Source organism: Nematolebias whitei, chromosome 6 (genome assembly GCF_014905685.2).
Source record: "Nematolebias whitei isolate Nwh7 chromosome 6, NemWhi1, whole genome shotgun sequence".
Lineage (NCBI taxonomy): Eukaryota > Metazoa > Chordata > Actinopteri > Cyprinodontiformes > Rivulidae > Nematolebias > Nematolebias whitei.
In genome coordinates, this window is record NC_056503.1 from 20,293,028 (window position 1) to 20,311,736 (window position 18,709).

Consider the following 18,709-nt stretch of genomic DNA (forward strand, 5'->3'; position numbering starts at 1 on the left):
ATCATGAAGAAGTCTGGGTTTGTAACTTTGACTGGTGCTTGTAAAATGTATTGAGGTCTAATCTTCATTGAAAAAACAAACTATAAACCTTATATAAGTTGTTCTGAGTTTAAAACATGGTCTTTGGATCAACCACTTGCCTGAAAGTCAGGCAATCATGAAATTGTCTGTTTCTGGTGGTCCGTGCATGTTGTGCGCATGATAACTTTAAAAATAACTGAGGAACCAACTTTCATTTTGGTGTGTGGCTGCAACCAGGCATGAGAAAAGTCACTACTACAATATGTATATATTAGGGGTGTAACAGTACACGTGGGTGTATTGAACCGTTTCGGTACGGCACGTTCGGTTCGGTCCACGTGCGTACCGTTTCGGTTATTTTACACTTGTTAAATTTTATTAACGAGAGATTATGCGCTGCGGAACAAAAGTTCCTAAGCGTGTTTCAGCATGACACTATTATCTTGCAGCACGCTAGCATTAGCAGCCTAGCATTTTGTTGTGGTCCCCTGTTTGGGAACATTATGACTTTCTTGTTAAAAGACAAGTGAACAAATCCAAAGCTGTGTGTCGACGTTGTTTCACGGAAATTGGATCTGCAGCAGCAACACGTCTAACGCACTTGAAACGACATCATCCGAACGTGAACGTGTCTTCTACAGTTGGTGCAAAGAGCGATAGCAGCAGCATTTAAACAACCTTCATCAGGAAATTCAGACCAGTCCAGAGCAATAACACAAGCTGTAGGAGTTTTTAAAGCTCTGGATCTACGTCCAAAAGTTGTTGATGCGCCGGTTTTAAAATTATTGAGCCCCGCTACGACATCTCATCACGTCAACACTTCAGCCAAAAAGTTGTAGCAGCACTTTATGAAAAAGCTCAAACATATTGTCAACAAGCCCTGGACCAGATTAAAGTCCTGTCCTGATGATGATGAATGAGAGATTCAACCACCTCATAATGGAAATGATGGTCGTTCAAGAAGAGGTATTGTTATGTTATTATTATTATCTAATTAACTTTTTTAAATTCAGAATTATAATCTTATTAACTCTTTCTTTTTTCTTTTTTTTTTTTTCTTTTTTACCTCGTTGTGTTTTATTTCCAGTCTGGGACAGAGATAGCAGCTGAGTCTTCTTCCTCTTCAGGGAAATCCACCAGAGATCACCTCCAGCTATAGAATCTGTGATGAGTGAACTCTGAACTTTTCCAGGGACAGGTGGGAGCAGGTCCAAGAAGAGGTTGTGAGTAATGAGGCCAAATACAGGCACACTGCAAAATTAGCAAAGCTCTACCTCTTTATTCCTGCTACTGTTGTTAGTGAGAGGTTTTCTCCACTGCTGGAGATAATGTCACTGCAACTAGATCTGAGATTTTGGCAGAAAATCTAAACAAGTTTGTCTTTTTGGCACAAAACTTAAAACGTGACTAGTTAGATTGTAAACGGTCTGTTGCTGCTTATTGTTCTGATTCAGACTGTTATTGTATTTAATAAGATTTTTATTATTTTTAGTATAGTTTATTCATTGTAAAGAGTGCATTTTATTTAAAATATCATCCAAATGGGTTGTTTTTATTTATTTATATATAAACATATTGTTTACTTGGCATATTTTCAACATAAATCTTTTATAAGTCTTCATTTTGTATGTTTTAATACCCAAAAATAACCAAACCGAAATGTGATTTTAGCATACCGTTACACCCCTAGTATATATATATATATATATATATATATATATATATATATATATATACGGACAGACGGACCGACCACCCCAGTCATTTGAGAAAACTATACTTTCTTTGATGTGGCCAAAGATCAATCTGAGAACTAACATTTCACCCAAGATCATTGTTTAAATGTTTATCATAAATACCGAAGCAAACTTTGTTTGTTAGCAAAATATATCCTAAGACAATGAACAGATTTTAATAAAACTTTCAGACAATAGTCAATGCGTGTACATCTATAGATAGTTAGACATTATGTAAAAAATCTCAATAGTTAAAGTCAAAGTCAAAGTCTCAATAGTTCTTCAGACATATTTAATTTCCTCTCTGATGTGTTGAATTAGAGCTGTCTTACAAAGATTTTACAAGGTTATAAAGATGACTAATCTGACCAATTTAACTGAGACAAAAAGGCCTTACAGCCATCAGAAGACAGGAGAACTTTGTTCCAAGTACAGAATTGGGGGGATGATCAGCACATGATGCTGCCCTATTTGACAAGGTTGTGGTTTGTAAAGACAGAAACACACACAAACAATAATACAAGCACTATGATGAACGGATAGAGAAGAAAATGTGTGCACACCAACATAAAAAGACACTCATTTCTAGGGCAACAGTCGCAGCTGGGATATATATTTTAAGTCTAGACAACAACTCCACTGCAAAATGAAATGTACAGATTTCAGACAATTTGAGATATTTAATCAGACTATAAACCTACTAAGACACAAACACCATATTTTAAAACTGAGGAAATGCTGTATGGCAGCAAGATTTTCACCTTTACTATTCAAATACATTTCTATTTCAGTCTGCCGGTAAATTCTCCCAGTTTCCATTTTTACTTCCAGTGACAACAGATGCAAACATTAAAGAGCAGGACACACCAGGTGTGGCAACAAATACAAGTTTGTTCATCTTGTTGCTATCTCACGTCTCAGCTGGGACGTTAAGACTGCAAACCAAAGAAACCAGATCCGGGAGAGTGAGACCCACAGAGGGGAGTTTGTTAACAAATTTGTTCTCTAAAAATACAGACTGACAGTCAGCTCCACTTTGCTGTTACGCTGCCATCAAACACTCAGTTTCACACGTAAATCCCTGGGAGGCTGCTTTTCAGCCACTAGCCTTACCAAAGATGGTTATGAACCCAGAGGAGATTTTTATCTCACACTGCTTCACTGTGATACGTCCCAGGAGTAATCACGAACACGTAAATTTGATAACACTGGGCCTAATTCAAGGCCAAGTAAGGAGACATGCGAGTCTGCCTGGAGACAACCAGATGCTGTGGAGACAAGCACGCAGCGACTGTAAGGGTCACCAGCACCAAAAAAGAAGAAAACGGTTGCTGCTTTATGTGAAACGGAGGGAGCTCAGATTCATAGCAGAAAGGGAGCAGGGTTATACATGAACTAACTAAACATTAAAGCCATCTCACTGGGCTACAACTGTTGGTGAGAACATTACACAAACTTTCAGTTTGGGACCAAACACCAGAGAGACGTCTGGCTCTTTTAATTGACTATAAAAATAAAAATAAAAGCAACAACTGTACTGTTACAACACTTATGATTTTGTATCTTATACCTATATTAATTATGTCTCAATTTGATTGCAGTGTATTCTCTTTTTTTGTCTCTGGTCAGTCACCAGTATTGCCAAACCCTCCTAAAGTTTTCACACTTTCCTCACATTTTTTTCATTCCAAAACACCTTAATTAAGAACAGTTTGAGATTTGATTTGATTTTTTTAGATGCCCGCAATTACTTGGACATTGCCCCACAAAAGGCCAAAGATGCCTGAATAAAGCTTGCCCAAATTCCAATAAATGCTCAAATGCTAGGTCTCTCTGTAAAGGTAACACTGTGAGTGTTTATCATAAACATTCTAAATGTAACTAGTATGCAGTTATTGAAGTTGAAACATACAAAAATCATACATTTCTTTCCTAATCAGATTTTTTTTTTTATGTTTATGAATATGGAGGGACAGATATATTGACTGGAAAAGTATAAGAGGATGCAGCATCAGGTCTAACCTATTACCAATTCAATTTTGGTAACAATAGCACCACAAATGCTTATTCTGTACATATTTTTATGAGTGTATATCCATGCATATTTCAAAGTGTCCAAATGGTGTCTAACATGTTCAGACAATTAGACACCAGCATCATCAATCTAGTTTCAGGAAACACAGCACAACGACTGCTTCGCTGAAGGTTTGTAATGAAGTTGTTGAAGCATTTGATGCTAAGGATTATTGTGCTGCACTTTTCTTAGAACTTTCTAAAGCTTTTGACACTGTGGATCATAACATCTTGTGTCATAATCTCTCAGAAATTAGTTTCTCAGAACACACCATTGGTTGGTGCACTATCTCTCAGATCGGAGACAATGTGTTCAACATAATGGTACTTCCTCCAGTTATTTAACGGTCAGTAATGGTGTACCACAAGGCTCTGTCTTAGGACCCACCCTCTTCACAATCTACATAGGTAATGTAGGTCAGAGCATCCCTGATGCATCCCTACATTTCTATGCTGATGGCACAGTTGTTTACTGTCGAGCTAAAACAGTTGCTAAGGTTTTCCAGCTTTTGCAATCCACTTTCGACATCATCCAGTCAGATTTGTTCTGTCTCAAACTTGTTCTAAATGCCGATAAAACCAAAGGGATGCTTGTTTTTTCTCAAACAGGAAGTCGGTCCTAGCAGTTCTTCCTTTGATTTTATCCCCGAATGGTGCCATTATTGAATTTGTTGATTCCTATAAATATTTGGGTATCTTGGTCGGCTCACATCTCTCTTTTAAGCTTCATGTGGAAAACCTAGTAAGGAAACTGAAAGATAAACTGGGTTTCTTTTTCAGAAATATATCCTGTCTAACTCTGAATGCTAGGAAACACCTTAACTGCAACTTTCCTTCCCTCTAATGACTATGGTGACATTACATGAATGCCCCCACAAGTACCCTGCAGATGTTGGACGCTGTCTATCATGGTGCACTAAGATTCATAACTGGCTGTAACTATCGTACCCACCACTGCACCCTGTATTCACTGGTTAACTGGACATCATTAACTTAACGCAGACTCTCCCACTGGTACATTTTCATCTTTAAATCACTTCTTGGTCTGCTGCCTTCATACATCTCCTCCTACATGTCACTGCATGAGTGCAGCTACAGCGTGCGCTCTCAGGACATTATTACCTGCAGTGTTCCCTCAGTGTGGACTGAACTAGGCAAAAGGGCCTTCTCCTACTCCGCTCCTGTTTCCTGGAATATCTTACAAAAAGACCTGAAGCTCTCGACCTTGACCTCTCTAAGTGGCTTCAAACATCTGGTAAGTTCCTGGGAAAACCAATGCAGACATGTTCCTGTTTTTAGTTTTCTACACCGCCCTACAAACTAGCTGGTTTTTTTTCATTACTTTTCCTTTTAATTACCATTTTATTTCACTTGTTTAAAAAATATAAATTTGTATGCATCCTTTATGATTGTCTATTATTGACTTTGTTGTTTACCGTTGTCATCACTCTGTGTTAAAATCAAGTCTCAATGGGATTAACCTGTATAACTAAAGGTTGAATGAATAAAGCTGTAACTCCTGAATGCTTCAACATAAAGTCATCAGTGAAGGCTAAAATGAACGGTTAGAACCACAGGAATCATATTATACATCCAGATTTACTGTCAGCATGAATAAAATACAGTAAAGTATGAATAAACTGTAAGGAGACGGACAGCAATAAGCACGTAAAAAGTGAATAATGATGCAGTAAGTTTTTTTTTTTTTCATTTAGCCTTTATTTATCCAGGTTAGTCTCATTGAGCCACGAGAACTCATTTTCAAGAGAGACCTGTTTAGGGAGCACATGGTGGGGGTTAAGGGCCTTGCTCATGGGCCCAGAGTGGGGCGAATGAGGGTGGGGGCAAGTGTGGGTGTTTCACCTACCCCACCCACAATTTTTGATGTTGTCGGGGCCGGGGCGTGAACCGGCGATCTTCGGATCACAAGCCCACCTCTCTAACCTCTGCGCCACCACTCCCCAAGTGATGTCATTTTCTGTAGATTACACTTGCTTTTATTACGTGACCTTTAAATTTCATTTTTGGCATGTAAGGTTCTTTGAAATGTGTCATTGCCTAAAAGATGCTACTATATCTAACAAAGTTTAGTTGATTTCAGTTTTTTCATGAACAAAAAACACCATAAATACAGAGAAAGCTTGACTCTGGGTTAAATATAAAGATACATCAAAGATCCAAGATGTAACTCTGTAATTCAGGAAAGGTGTGAAGAGCACTCATAAAAATCAAAAGCAGGTGAGGAACAAAACAAACACGATGAAGCTGACAAAGAAATTCACTGAAGCCTAAATAGAACGTGTTATTTTGTATTTTCTTACAATATAGACAAAAGCCTCATGTTTCGATGAAACACTTTTACAATAGGCTTAGCAAAGAATTTCTAAATAAAAAAAACGAGAGTTTGAATCTGCATTACGCCCTTTGTGCGTTCACACCTGTACTTTGAGCTCCCCACATGACTGGAGCAGCCTGAAAACGACATGTGTGAACAGAATCTGCTATGGGGCCATTTCACTGAAACAGCAGCATCAAATCAGAGCATCCTGAAGATTTGTTGGTTCACTTTGAATTAGATCCTTGAAACTTCACACCTGTTCCTGTAAAAAATCACACTTAAAGGAGCTCTAGCAAGCGAGGAATTAATTGGTTGTTAACGTGACATGGTATCAGCCAAAGCTCTATTTAAAACGTAGTCACACACACTCACAAAATGGACCCACATGCTCAAAATACCAACTTATACACAAATGCAAATGAGAACATGTAATGTATGCATGCATATTCAGTGAAGAAAGCAGATGAGGTATGAGAACATCATGCAGATATGTTAAATCACACCTATTGCAGACTGGGAGTGGGATGGAAATGGGTAGAGACGGGTTCTGTGTGATCATGTGGACTGAACTGAGCTGTGATAAGCAGGTCAACTTATATCACATTAAACTTGAAACACACACAAAAAACATGTATTTACCTGCAACTAAAATACATTATAACGCAATAACCCTGAACATTTCTGTATTAGTTTACATAAAAACAAACAGATACATTTGGTGGTGTACTTACAACTCATTAATTCAATACTTTATTTCGTGTAAAATGTAATTCAGTACACGTTTGCATGAAAATGACCTCTGGAAACTTCAGTGTTATTTCAATGGTTTTGGGATGAATAGTTTCCATGCCAGTCAGGGTTGTCAGAAAAAATAAAAAAAGTTTTGTACTTTCACTTTTAAATTATTGCATTTTGATCTAAACTCTCCTTTGTGCTGAGTGAAGGTTGTTTTAAGACGATCAGTGTGTTGTGTTTGGAAGGGAGGTTAGAGAAGGTGCGCCTGGGATCAGAAGATTGCTGTTTCAACTCCTGGTACTGACAACATCAAAATGTGGGTGGGATTGGTGAAGCACCCACCCCTGTCTCCACCCTCATTTTCCCCACTCTGGGCCCTTGAGCAAGGATCTTAACCCCCACCATCTGCTCCCCGGGGCACCCTATTAGCAGCTCTCTGCTCCACACAGAGGGTTGTGGTAGCTCGGTGGTCTGTGGTTGCATCAGTAAGGGCATCCGGTGTAAAAATTATTGCCAAGTCTTCGTGCGACTCAGTTCGCTGCGGCAACGCCTGATGAAGGGAGCAGACGAAAGAAGGAAAAAAAAGGTGTGTTGTGTTTCATGTGCACAGAAATGCACGGGGCAAAAAAAATTGTATTCATGTTTATCCGGCATCCCTAATGCAGGGGTCAGCTGCATGCATTGTTAGCATGATCATAATGGTGAATGCAGGAACATCCCTTTGGATCAAGGATGTTGTTGGTTTGTTTTTACATGCTGAAAAAGGCTGAGTAGCAAAAAAATAAAAAATAACCCTGCTCTCTTCCATTTATTATAACTGTTGTTAGAGCTTTTTTTTTTTTATTATTTATTTGCCCTTTATTTATACAGGTAATCTCATTGAGTCACAAGAACTCATTTTCAAGAGAGACCTGTTTTTGGGAGCAAATGGTGGGGGTTAAGGGCCTTGCTCAGGGGCCCAGAGTGGGGCAAATGAGGGTGGAGGCAGGTGTGGGTGCTTCACCTTTTCTACCCACATTCTGATGTTGACGGTATCGGGAGTTGAAGCTGCGACTTTCCGAACACAGATCCATCTTCTCTAACCTCTGTGACACAACTCCCTCAGAAAAACTTTCGACGGCAGCTGCCTGTAGTGCGCATATGTTACTTGACACCTGCAATTTCTCATATCTGTGGGGGTTCCCCCCAAAACCTCGAATCTGAGTTCAGAATTCTGAAATCTTCAGTTTCAGGGAGAACGAGGGCTGTTGTCATGTTGCGATGAACGAACCACAGCAGGAAAAACTGGTTTCACTCAAAAATCCTGTTGTGTAAACAGGGCTTCAGTAAAATCTGATCGACTGATTTATAAATGCAAGCTTTTGGTATGTAATAAAGTAAAAAAAACTGTGCAAAGAAATACACTTAAATGGTGTGTATTGATTTAGTGGCACCGTTAATAAACATTTGATATGTTATGTGCCCGTTTCAAACCAAGTATTTTAGACCATCTCCAAGCAGCTTTATGTTCCTCTGACCACAGCCATTGATTAAATTAACATAGTTTAGGTTCCTGTGACTGTAGGTAACCTCCTAGGATGTGGACGCAAGAGAGAATGCAACCCCAAGTTGATGACTCAGCTAAATCAGGAGGTGGAAAAAGAGCCAAAAAATAAAAAAAAAACATCAAAAAGTTTCAAGCTGAAATTCAGTTATGTCACATTTTAATAGACTCCATGGAAGAAGATTGACGAAGGTTCCACTAATGACAGAAAATGTCCAAAATACACGATTGGTGACACAAAATTGGAGCTTTTGAGCTAGTCACTTTCGTTGTGGTTTTTGATGACTGTTTAGGCAAACTAACAAACGTATCTGAGTCTGTAGAGCTTAACCTGAGAGACATTCACACACTCCACAGCAAAGGTTTGACATATCCACTGTCATCCATCCAGTAATTACACACGTGTAATTTTGTACGGATTTAGAAACAGTATGAAAGACACTTCTGTGTTCACGGTTGACTCTAAGCTGATTAACGAGCGTGGCGATTGCTGGTAAAGACTAATTATTTTGGCCGGTTAGTTCACTCAGTTCATTCGGCGTGCTCAGGAGGAATGTATCCTCTGGCATCAACATTTTTTTTTTACTTTTACAAACATGTTAATTGCTGAAAGAGATTAGATGTCCCTTAAATTGTATTTGACTGTAGTCATTCGTTTAATAATAGTTTTGTTTTTCACCTGAAATTGTCTTTGTGTGCATGTGTGTGAACCGAGTGAACTCTGTTTAATCAACAAATAATCAACTTTATAAAACTCAAAACATGGCTATAACTTAATTTTAAAGGTGATGAGCTCACTTTTAGCATGAGAGTAGTTGAGAGTCATCCCAACTGATAAAATACATGCAAGATATTTGTCTATTTTATTTTTTATTTTTTTACATCAGTCATGTTTGGTTGTTAGAAAATATATATAAAAAAAAAAAAAACATTGATTTTTTTTTTATTTTTTATGAAACTCTCAGAAATGTAACCATTGGTTGACCATTTACAACTGATTATCTTTTAGTCAACTTCCTTTAACCCTCTTGCTGTTCTTGGGTCAAAATGTCCCTCGAGGCCTCAGTTTTAAAACGGTGGCCTTTTGTCATTTTGACCTGAGGGCAGCAGGAGCGTCATGGTGGCACCACAGCTTGTCAAGCTCAGCAAACAGAATATCTCCTACAACATGACTTACTGTTTTCACACCTGATAGTCCAGTAGACTCGGTTTGATTAGAGACCAAAATTCAGAGCATTTGTTTACATTTCAGCTGGTGTGGTTTGTATTCACACTCCACTGTCAGTCGAGCCAGCCTGTTCCCCTCCTCACCTGTGGTGGCGCTGCACCAAGAACTACTGAAGGAAACAACACAAAAACCTCTGAAGAAGAAACTGAGCGCAACTTATTTCTGGAAATAAAAACAAAAATGGAGTGGCGTCAAATTTTAGCGGTTTTAGGATTTCTGTTGTGTCTGTGGCTCATGTGCCAAACAAACATTTTTCAACAATGGACTCAGCATGATCGGAAGATAAGGCAGAAGACCATAGAGGATGTTGTTTTTCACACAAGGCGGCTGAGACAGCTCCGTATGAGGTAAGAAAAATGCACTGTTGTTTTGGTTGTATTTACACAGAATGTCCTTCGCTGTGGTCCACTTCCTGCTTTTGGAGCGGTCTCCGGTCGGCTTGCATTCACACTGCATTCGAACCGTGCCATAGTTCACTTCAACCGAACCGAGACCTAGATTTTTAGGTGGACCAGAGTTCGCTTTTTTGGTCCACATTAAAGTTCGATTGCACATTCACACCTCCACAAACGAATTGGACTTTCTAGGCAAATGGACTAGAGTTGGATTAAAGTGGACTAAGCAGAGCTGGTGTGAATGCACCCTTATTGAGCTGGGAGGAAGCCCAAACACATGCTTTGAACCCCAACACGTGATCTTTGTCTAAAACTTTTCAACGATAAGCAGAGGGAGAGTTGAAGAACTGAGAGATTGACAACTACAAAGAAATGTATTACACATTGGAATAATTGTGGGGCGGAGTGGTGGTGCAGAGGTCAGAGAAGGTGAGCCTATGATCGGAAGGTCGCCGGTTCAACTCCCTGCAGCGACAACTTCAAAATGTGGGTGGGAAAGGTGAAACACCCACACCAGCCTCGACCCTCATTTGCCCCACTCTGAACCCTTGAGTCCACCATCTGTCCCCCCCGGGCACCTTACATGGCAGTTCTCTGCTCCACACAGAGGGCTGTGGTAGTTCAGTGGTGTGTGGTTGCTTCAGTAAGGGCATCTGACGTAAAAACAATTGCCAAGACTTTGTGTGCGTTAGTTTGTTGTGGCGACCCCTCAAGAAGGGAGCAGCCGAAAGAAGAAGAAGAAAAAGAAGGAATAATTGCAGGGCAGCACGGTGGCGCAGTTGGTAGAGCTGTTGCTTCTCAGCAAGAAGGTTGCAGGTTCAAATCCTGGCCCAAGACCTTTCTGGGTGGAGTTTGCATGCTCTCTCCATTTATGCATGGGTTTTCTCCAGGTACTCCAGTTTCCTCCCACAGACCAAAAACATGTATGTTAGACTGATTGGTAACTCTAAATAGTCTCTAGGTGTGAGTGAGAGAGTGAATGGTTGTTTGACTCTATGTGTCCCTGAGATGTACTGGAGACCTGTCTACGGTGTCCCCCGCCTCTCGCACAGTGACTGCTAGACATGGGCACCAGTGACCCCACCGACCCAAAAAAGAAGAATTGGGTAAAGATAATGGATGAATGGAATAATTGCTCCTGACTAAACAGTTTTATGTGGTTGGATGGTCTTGCATAAAATACCTCCTTTTGGAGAATATAACTAGTCTTCTTGTGTCTTTCTGATGACAAATGCATGAATAGACATGGTCAGCACAGATAAAAATATTTTTCCGTGATGGCAGACACTCTGGCTCAACACTGGAACATTGTGACTCTGACTTTGATGTCTTTAAAAGGATTAACAAGCTCATTTACTCCAAAGAAATGGACAACAACATGATTAATGTTCAAACCCAATAACACTTCAGTTTTGTTTGCAATTATTTAAACATCTACAATGCCAGACGAAAACTGCTCTCGGAGAAAGCACAACTCAGAAAAGAAGCATTGAACGTGCAATTTGTAAATCTTGCAGGATGTTGTGTCAATGGAAAGAGTGTTCAAGGGGCAGATAAGATGTGCAGCCCAGTGGTGCATTAAATCTTAACAGATATAAAGTAATGGCTCGAGCTATTTCAAGCTAATTGCAGCCGGACCACCAGAGCCGCTGATCATTATACACCAAATATAGGATAGATCATCCTGATGCAAACAGCTGACACAAGTGCAATTTCCTGGTAGGGAGAGAGATCTGTGTGTCACTCAGTCTCACAACAAACACACAAACACAGTCCTTTTACACTTGGGCTGTGACGCAGAACCAGACTCCTTGACACATGAGTCTTGTGGTATGCAAAGGCGACTGGATGATGGTTTGAAATTAGCCCACAGACTTTGAAAGACAGACAGACAGCCAGACAGACAGACAGACAGACAGACAGACAGACAGAACAAGCCCTGGGATCAACATTTCAGAACACTCAGCATCCTATCCCGGTCTAAACTTGAGCTCCTTTTCCCTGAAGTCAGAGAAATATAATTTGTTTTTTATTCTTTCTGTCTTCCAAATCTCACACACAAAGTACAAACATGGGTTGGTAAACACGGTCTGCTCTGGTGTGTAAACTCTCAAAATAACCCCTGATATAGTTCCCCTCTCCATCTAAGTGCCACAGCTGCTGTCGGGTAAAAATAGCAGCAGCATCTTGAGGTGTCTCAGAAGAAATGATTAAGTCAGATGCAAGGTGCTGATAGGTGATAAAGCACGATGTTGGTGGAAAATGCAAGTTGAGTTGCATTCTGTGTACTAGTGAAGACATGTGAAGTCGGAGAATAATCCTCCCTAACTTGATGCCATGGGAAACTTCAACGAAATGTCAAGTGGCACTTATTTTTGACCGTCTTTCATTCTCGGTGTCTCATGGTGACATCCCTCTGCTTATCTTTGATTATGTCTCAGTCAAAACAACTAAACTTCACTCACAGCCCCAAGTATTTGACTAGATGAGCTGTTTATCATAAAGACACCGAATTAAGAAAATAAAATAATTTACCACCACACTTGATGACTAAGAAACACCCTCATGAAGAAAATAAAACACATCTTGGATGGAAACAACCTGTTTTTAAATGTTAAGCAGAAAACACTTCTAGTGTGCAGTAACAGTTCCTCAGACTTCATCACACAGAAACAGATGTTTAAAAAAATCATAATATAAAGAAAAGATGAGATTCAAAGTTATATATAAATTTGATAACTCTGAACAGGGGGCAACTCAGTGGATCAGTTGGTAGAGCTGCTGCCTCAGTGAGTAGGTCGCCTCAGGTCAAATCCTGGCCATGGGGCCTTTCTGGGTGGAGTTTGCATGTTCTCTCTGTGCATGCGTGGGTTTTCTCCAGGTACTCCAGTTTCCTCCCACAGACCAAAAACATGCATGTTAGGCTGATTGGTAACTCCAAATTGTCCCTATCACTCACTACTGGCTCAGCATCACACTAGAAACAAGAGACTGCCTGGTCAGGTACCCCCCCCCCCCCCCCCGCCACAACACACACACATGCACACACACAGACAGCAGAGGCATTGAACAGCTGGCTCAGGTCCTAACCTGTAAAACCACACCACTTACAGTACAGAACATTATGGAGAAATAAAGGGAATGTAGAACAGAGGGGTCCAGTTGGACTGCAGGGGGACCTGCTGGTCTGGATGAGACCTGGTCTTCATCAGCAGGTCCAGGCTGAGGTTTGTTTTCATGACTCATTTTGTTACAGTCTTTACGTAAGGCTTTTAGAAAACAAATCCTAAGTGTAGCAAACACCTTAAATTCATAAAAATAGTAATATTTTAAAAAGGGGTTAAATCACAATTAGCACACGTTAATGTGCTGAAATTTAAGATTCAAACCCCAGTTTGACCCTCTAAAACAATTAAACACAATTAAACACACAGTGCTTAAAGTGTCACAACAAATTTTCATAATAAATATAAATTAATTTTTAGAAAGATAGCATTAATAACAGGGAAAAATAATTCACGCTGCTGAGATGAGCAGTTGAGATGTTTTCTTGAGCAGTAACAGGAAGTGATGTCAGAGGGGAACAGAGCATTGCTACAATGACTGACACAGACAGCGGAGAAAAATTTGATGATGCTTTAGTGTATATTACGTCTCCATCAGACAGAGACAAAGAAGAGTTCAAACAATATTGTTTTAATAAACAAAAAGCAGGAAGTTCCACTTTTTAAAGAATTCAGTTCCCCTTTGATGTCACTTCCTGTTTTACTTTGGCTGCACTGAGTTAAAAAAAAATCCTCACAGATCAAGACAGAGGCAGATAAAGCTCGTTCTGATTCGTCTTTGTTTAAAAAGGCAGTTACAAAAGCAACAGAGTTCTTCTGAACTATTTCTCCGAAAGAAGTCACAAAAAATCAACAAAAAATATATTTAATAAAATTTAATTCAGGGTGGGCAGTACGATTGCACAACTGGTAGGGCTGCTGCCTCTCAGCAAGAAGGTTGCCAGTTCAAATCCCGGTCCAAGAACTTTCTGGGTGGAGTTTGCATGTTCTCTTTGTGCATGCAGTTTCCTCCCACAGACCAAAAACATGCATGATCGGTAGTGACTGGTAACTCTAAATTGTCCCAAGGTGTGAGTGAGAGAGTGAATGGTTGTTTGTCTCGTTTGTCTTTATGTGGCCCTGTGATGGACTTGCGACCCGTCCAGGGTGTACCTCGCCCTTCGCACAGTGATTGCTGGACATGGGCACCGGCGATCCCCGTGACCCAAAATGGAATAAGCGGCTAAAGATAATGGATGGATGGATGGATGGATGGATGGATGGATGGATGGATGGATGGACGGATGGATGGATGGATGGATGGATGGTAACTCTAAATTGTCCCTAGGTGTGAGTGAGAGAATGAATGGTTGTTTGTCTCTATGTGTCCCTGTGATGGACTGGAGACCTGTCCAGGCTGTACCCCACATCTTGCACAGTGATTGTTGGATATGGGCACCAGTGACCCCCACTACCCCAAAAGGAAGAAGCGAGTAAATTGCATGGATGGTTGGATGGATGGATGGTTGGATGGGTGGATGGATGGAATTTAATTCAGTCACTTAAAAAGGGTAAAGTCTGAAAAGTCAAGATATTCTTCTTGTAATTATTGTTTTTAAAACACTTGCTAAAAATATCACATCACCCAAGTTTAACGATCATTCAATGTTAAAAAAATGAGTTAATAGATGTTTTTAGACAAATCTTGAAAAGAATGTTGCTCAGTCTCACATAATCTGTTAGTTAATCTGTTGCTGTCAGTTACTTCACAGCCATTAAGCTCAGTTTGAGCTCATTTTCTATAAGAATTACTTGGTTGAGGCCATTTCTGTGTTTTCTAAGGCCACTTGGTTGTGGTGGCCTTATTAAATTAGGCTAACTTCAAATGTTATCCAGTTGTAGTGTGGGAGTTTTGCTCTGTCCGCTCCCTGCGGCCGCATTTGAGCACCAATCAGCCGCACCTGAGGATCATCGGCTTGATGAGCAAAAGGAGCATCAAAGGCTGCAGAGGACATCCATTCAGTGCTGGAGCATTACCTGCCAATGGTAATTGTGTTCCAGTCTTTTATTTGTGAGTTTAACTAAAGCTTAACCAACTTTATATTATTATGTGCTTTCATTATAATCCCCAAAGTCATCCTGTCCCCTGGATTCCCCTCTGTGGACCTCAAGCTCTCCTGTGCCTCTTCAGCTGCCTCTATGCATTCCTACCACTTGCCTCCTGCCTGGAACCATTGTTTGGACGTTCAACTTCTTCGCCCTGGAACCACTGGGTCACCTCTCCCCACAACATACTCCCATCCCTACTGTAAGAAAGAGCAGCTGAAACATTATCACTCCTGCTGACAGATCATTAACCTTCTCCTTGCTCTTCAGGGCTCCAGCTCCCTCCCTGGCACATTAGATTTTTTTTTTTCATTCGAACTTTATTTATACAGGTTAGTCTCGTTGAGTCACGAGGACTCGTTTACAAGAGAAACCTGTTCCAGACAGAACATATAAAGTACAGACAACAATAACAAGAAACTACAGTAAAAAAAAAAAAAGCAGTTAAACTAAAGTATAATTTTGTAAACAAATACTGTAAACCTATTTGGAGTCTTGGTATCTGTTCTCTTCAGTCTTGTATCTGGGTATAGCCGCAATCGTAACATGTAGATGTACATCCAGTGATTATGTTCTGAAATTTTCATTAAAATCCATTGAATAATTAATAACACATTTGGCTAAGAGACTATCAAGTGAAAATATGCACACACACATGAGGGTAAAACATTATCACTCAACATTTGCCTGTAATAACTGCCTGATCGCAAAAATAGACAAAATCCAGAAGAGAAAGTGAACATCATCACAGTAAAGATCCAGTATGGTAAAGTCTGTGACACAATTTCAGCATTTTTCTGCTCTCAGTTTATTGTCAAAGTGTGACTGCACAGAACAAACATTATTAAAATAAATTCAGACTAAAATTCCCTTTAATTTAAAAGCTCTACCTGCCTGATAAGTTAACCAATTACTGAAACAAGCAGCTCAGGGTCATTTCTGCTTCCAACAACACGTGGATTATTGCATGACGCCTGTTTAGGTCCCTGCAAGCTAGAAAAAAAAACTTAAACAAAAGCAACACCCATAACCAAGCTCAAATAATTCTCCACTGTTTTGTTAATCAAATAACAGAGGCCTGTCCTTTGAAGTTGCGACTTTATTAAAATTCACCACCCGCTTTGGCTTTCTGTCCACAACACACACTTCTTCTGAAAAGTAGCTGACACCAGAATTTGTGCATTAGTTTTGCTGCACTGAGACCAGTAAGAAACATGTACCAACAGGGACTCAAACAAAGTGATGACATCTTAGAGCTTGACGTGAAAACTTTTAATTCAACCTCTGGTTAGTACCTCAAATTTCGCTGTATAAGTCACAGTTTTTTTTCATAAATTAGCATGCCTGCAACTTATACAGCGAAGCGACATATTCATGTTTTTTCCCCTTATTTATAACCAATTTTTGGCTGAGATCTGACAATTTCATTCATCCTGATATGGAAAATATTGAACACTACCATTTCCAGCAACTAGAGTGCACTCAATTATTATGGCAAGCCAAGTGTACCATTAATAGGTAAAAGTGGCTTTTAATGAGACACTAGACTTGGCATACCAAGCCACCTTTGTCTCACTCCAGCACTCCTGGAGCAAACGTCAAATCAGCTGCATTTCGCCTGGGCAGCAAGGTGAAATGCAGCTGATTTGACCATTAAAGTCTTCCAATTTGTTCCAAAGTGAACGCCCCTTACCTGCAGGAGCTCCACCTCATTTTCCTCCAACAACATTGTCTGGAATTTGCATTATGAACGCTTTGCAGTCAGAGGGATTTTATGAAAATTCATCAGAAAAATGGTTCAGTGTTGTCAGTGGAGAACATTTAATTCAGATAGGGTTACCCTGAGCGTTTAGATGGTGTAATACAGTTTATTCCATTTACAAAACCTAAACGGAGTCTTGAAAAAGATGATAAAGCCCTTCGGCCGGCCTCATGAGCAGCTGATTACAACAGTTATAAACAGGAAGTACCACATGTTCATCTGTATGAAGGTAACTGCAGGTAAATCCTCCATTTTCTGTCATAACTACATTGTATGCTTAATGCTTAAATTAAAGGTTACTGCTTAAAGCTAGTTGTGCTTTGTTTGTGTGTTTTATATGTAGATATATGTTGCAACTTCTGGTTGCATAAGTTTAGTCTTTGTTGGCTATGATCCTTTAAAAGTCCTATTTGTGACTGAGCGCCTCGTTTACAGCCAGACCACCCTGAACTCATCTGATCTTGTCCAATCTCGGAACCTAAGCAGGGTCGGGCCTGGTTAGTAATTGGATGGGAGACTGCCTGGGAATACCAGGTGCTGTACGCATTTGCACTTTTCACAAACCACATCATGGGGTGTGTTGTTCAACCCAAAAGCCATTGTCAGAACTCGGGGCTAAGCATCCCTAAATGTTAGATCCTAGAATCGTCCCTGTCAGCAGCCAATGGACCACAGTACCACATTCGGTACATTACACCCTTAGACAAACTTTCAACAGCAATCCAGCACTCTATAGCAATGGCCTGCCACAAGGGGGTCAGAAGCATCCGTAATGTGGGGGGGACACAGTGATGTGTGTAGGTGTGTGTGCATGAGCGTGTGCGCGCACGTAAAAAAAGGTGTTCACTAGTGAACAAAAAAGCAGCATTTCACCTAGATTTCCTTTAATTCCACACATTTAAAGCATATTTCTCACCAAGTTTGTGTAAATTCAGCTGTGGATTTTAAAGACATTTTAACTTTAATACACTTTAATACAGAGCGTCAAGTCGGCAGTATTGTCTTTATAGAGAAATAAAAAACATCACCACTGGACTTTTTTACTTGTGTTCAACACTACTCATCTAAATGGTGTTTCTCATGAAGTTTGAGGACAATAAGGTGTGCGGTTTTAAAGACATTTCAACTTTAATGCACCTGAACACACAGCGTCTCTTACACCTGCAGCGTCTTACAGCGTCACAGTTACTGCTAAGAGAACATGCTACAGACGTAGCACTCCTCTCAAGCATCCTCCTAACATGAATATATGTTTATGATCAATCCCCTGGTCAACCATTGCCTGCACTAAGCTGCTATACTGGCGAGCGAGTAACTCGGGTACCTCCACCTCCTCCACCTGTGCGTGTTTTCTGCGGAGGCAAGAGGCAGGAAGGGACGGTGTAGAGTTGGATGTAACCAGGAAAACCTGGAATGGAGTTTTAGTGGCTTGAGTATTCTCCTATTAATCAAGTGGAATGGATTGGTTCATGAAGAAAGAGAAACTGCGCCGCCTGAACTAATGTTTTATAGTAAAAGTGGGGGGGTCCAAATGAACGTTTTTTATTTTTATTTGGGGGGGACTTGTCCCCTTCACATTTAATGGTTGCGATGCCTATGACCTGACTGTTGTTCATGACATTTCATTCAGTGAAAGCACTTGGTTGTATAAGGTTCAATAAAATAAATCAGAAGTGTACAGAACTTATGGTTTGAAAAGCAAAATCAGTCAGACCCTGACCTCGGAGT

The 18,709-nt window shown here is 40.2% G+C and overlaps 1 pseudogene; it reads left to right on the forward strand.

The window, feature by feature from the left end:
- The first annotated feature begins 17,408 nt into the window (after positions 1-17,408).
- LOC119411598 lies at positions 17,409-17,527 on the forward strand (annotated as a pseudogene).
- The last annotated feature ends 1,182 nt before the right edge of the window (positions 17,528-18,709 follow it).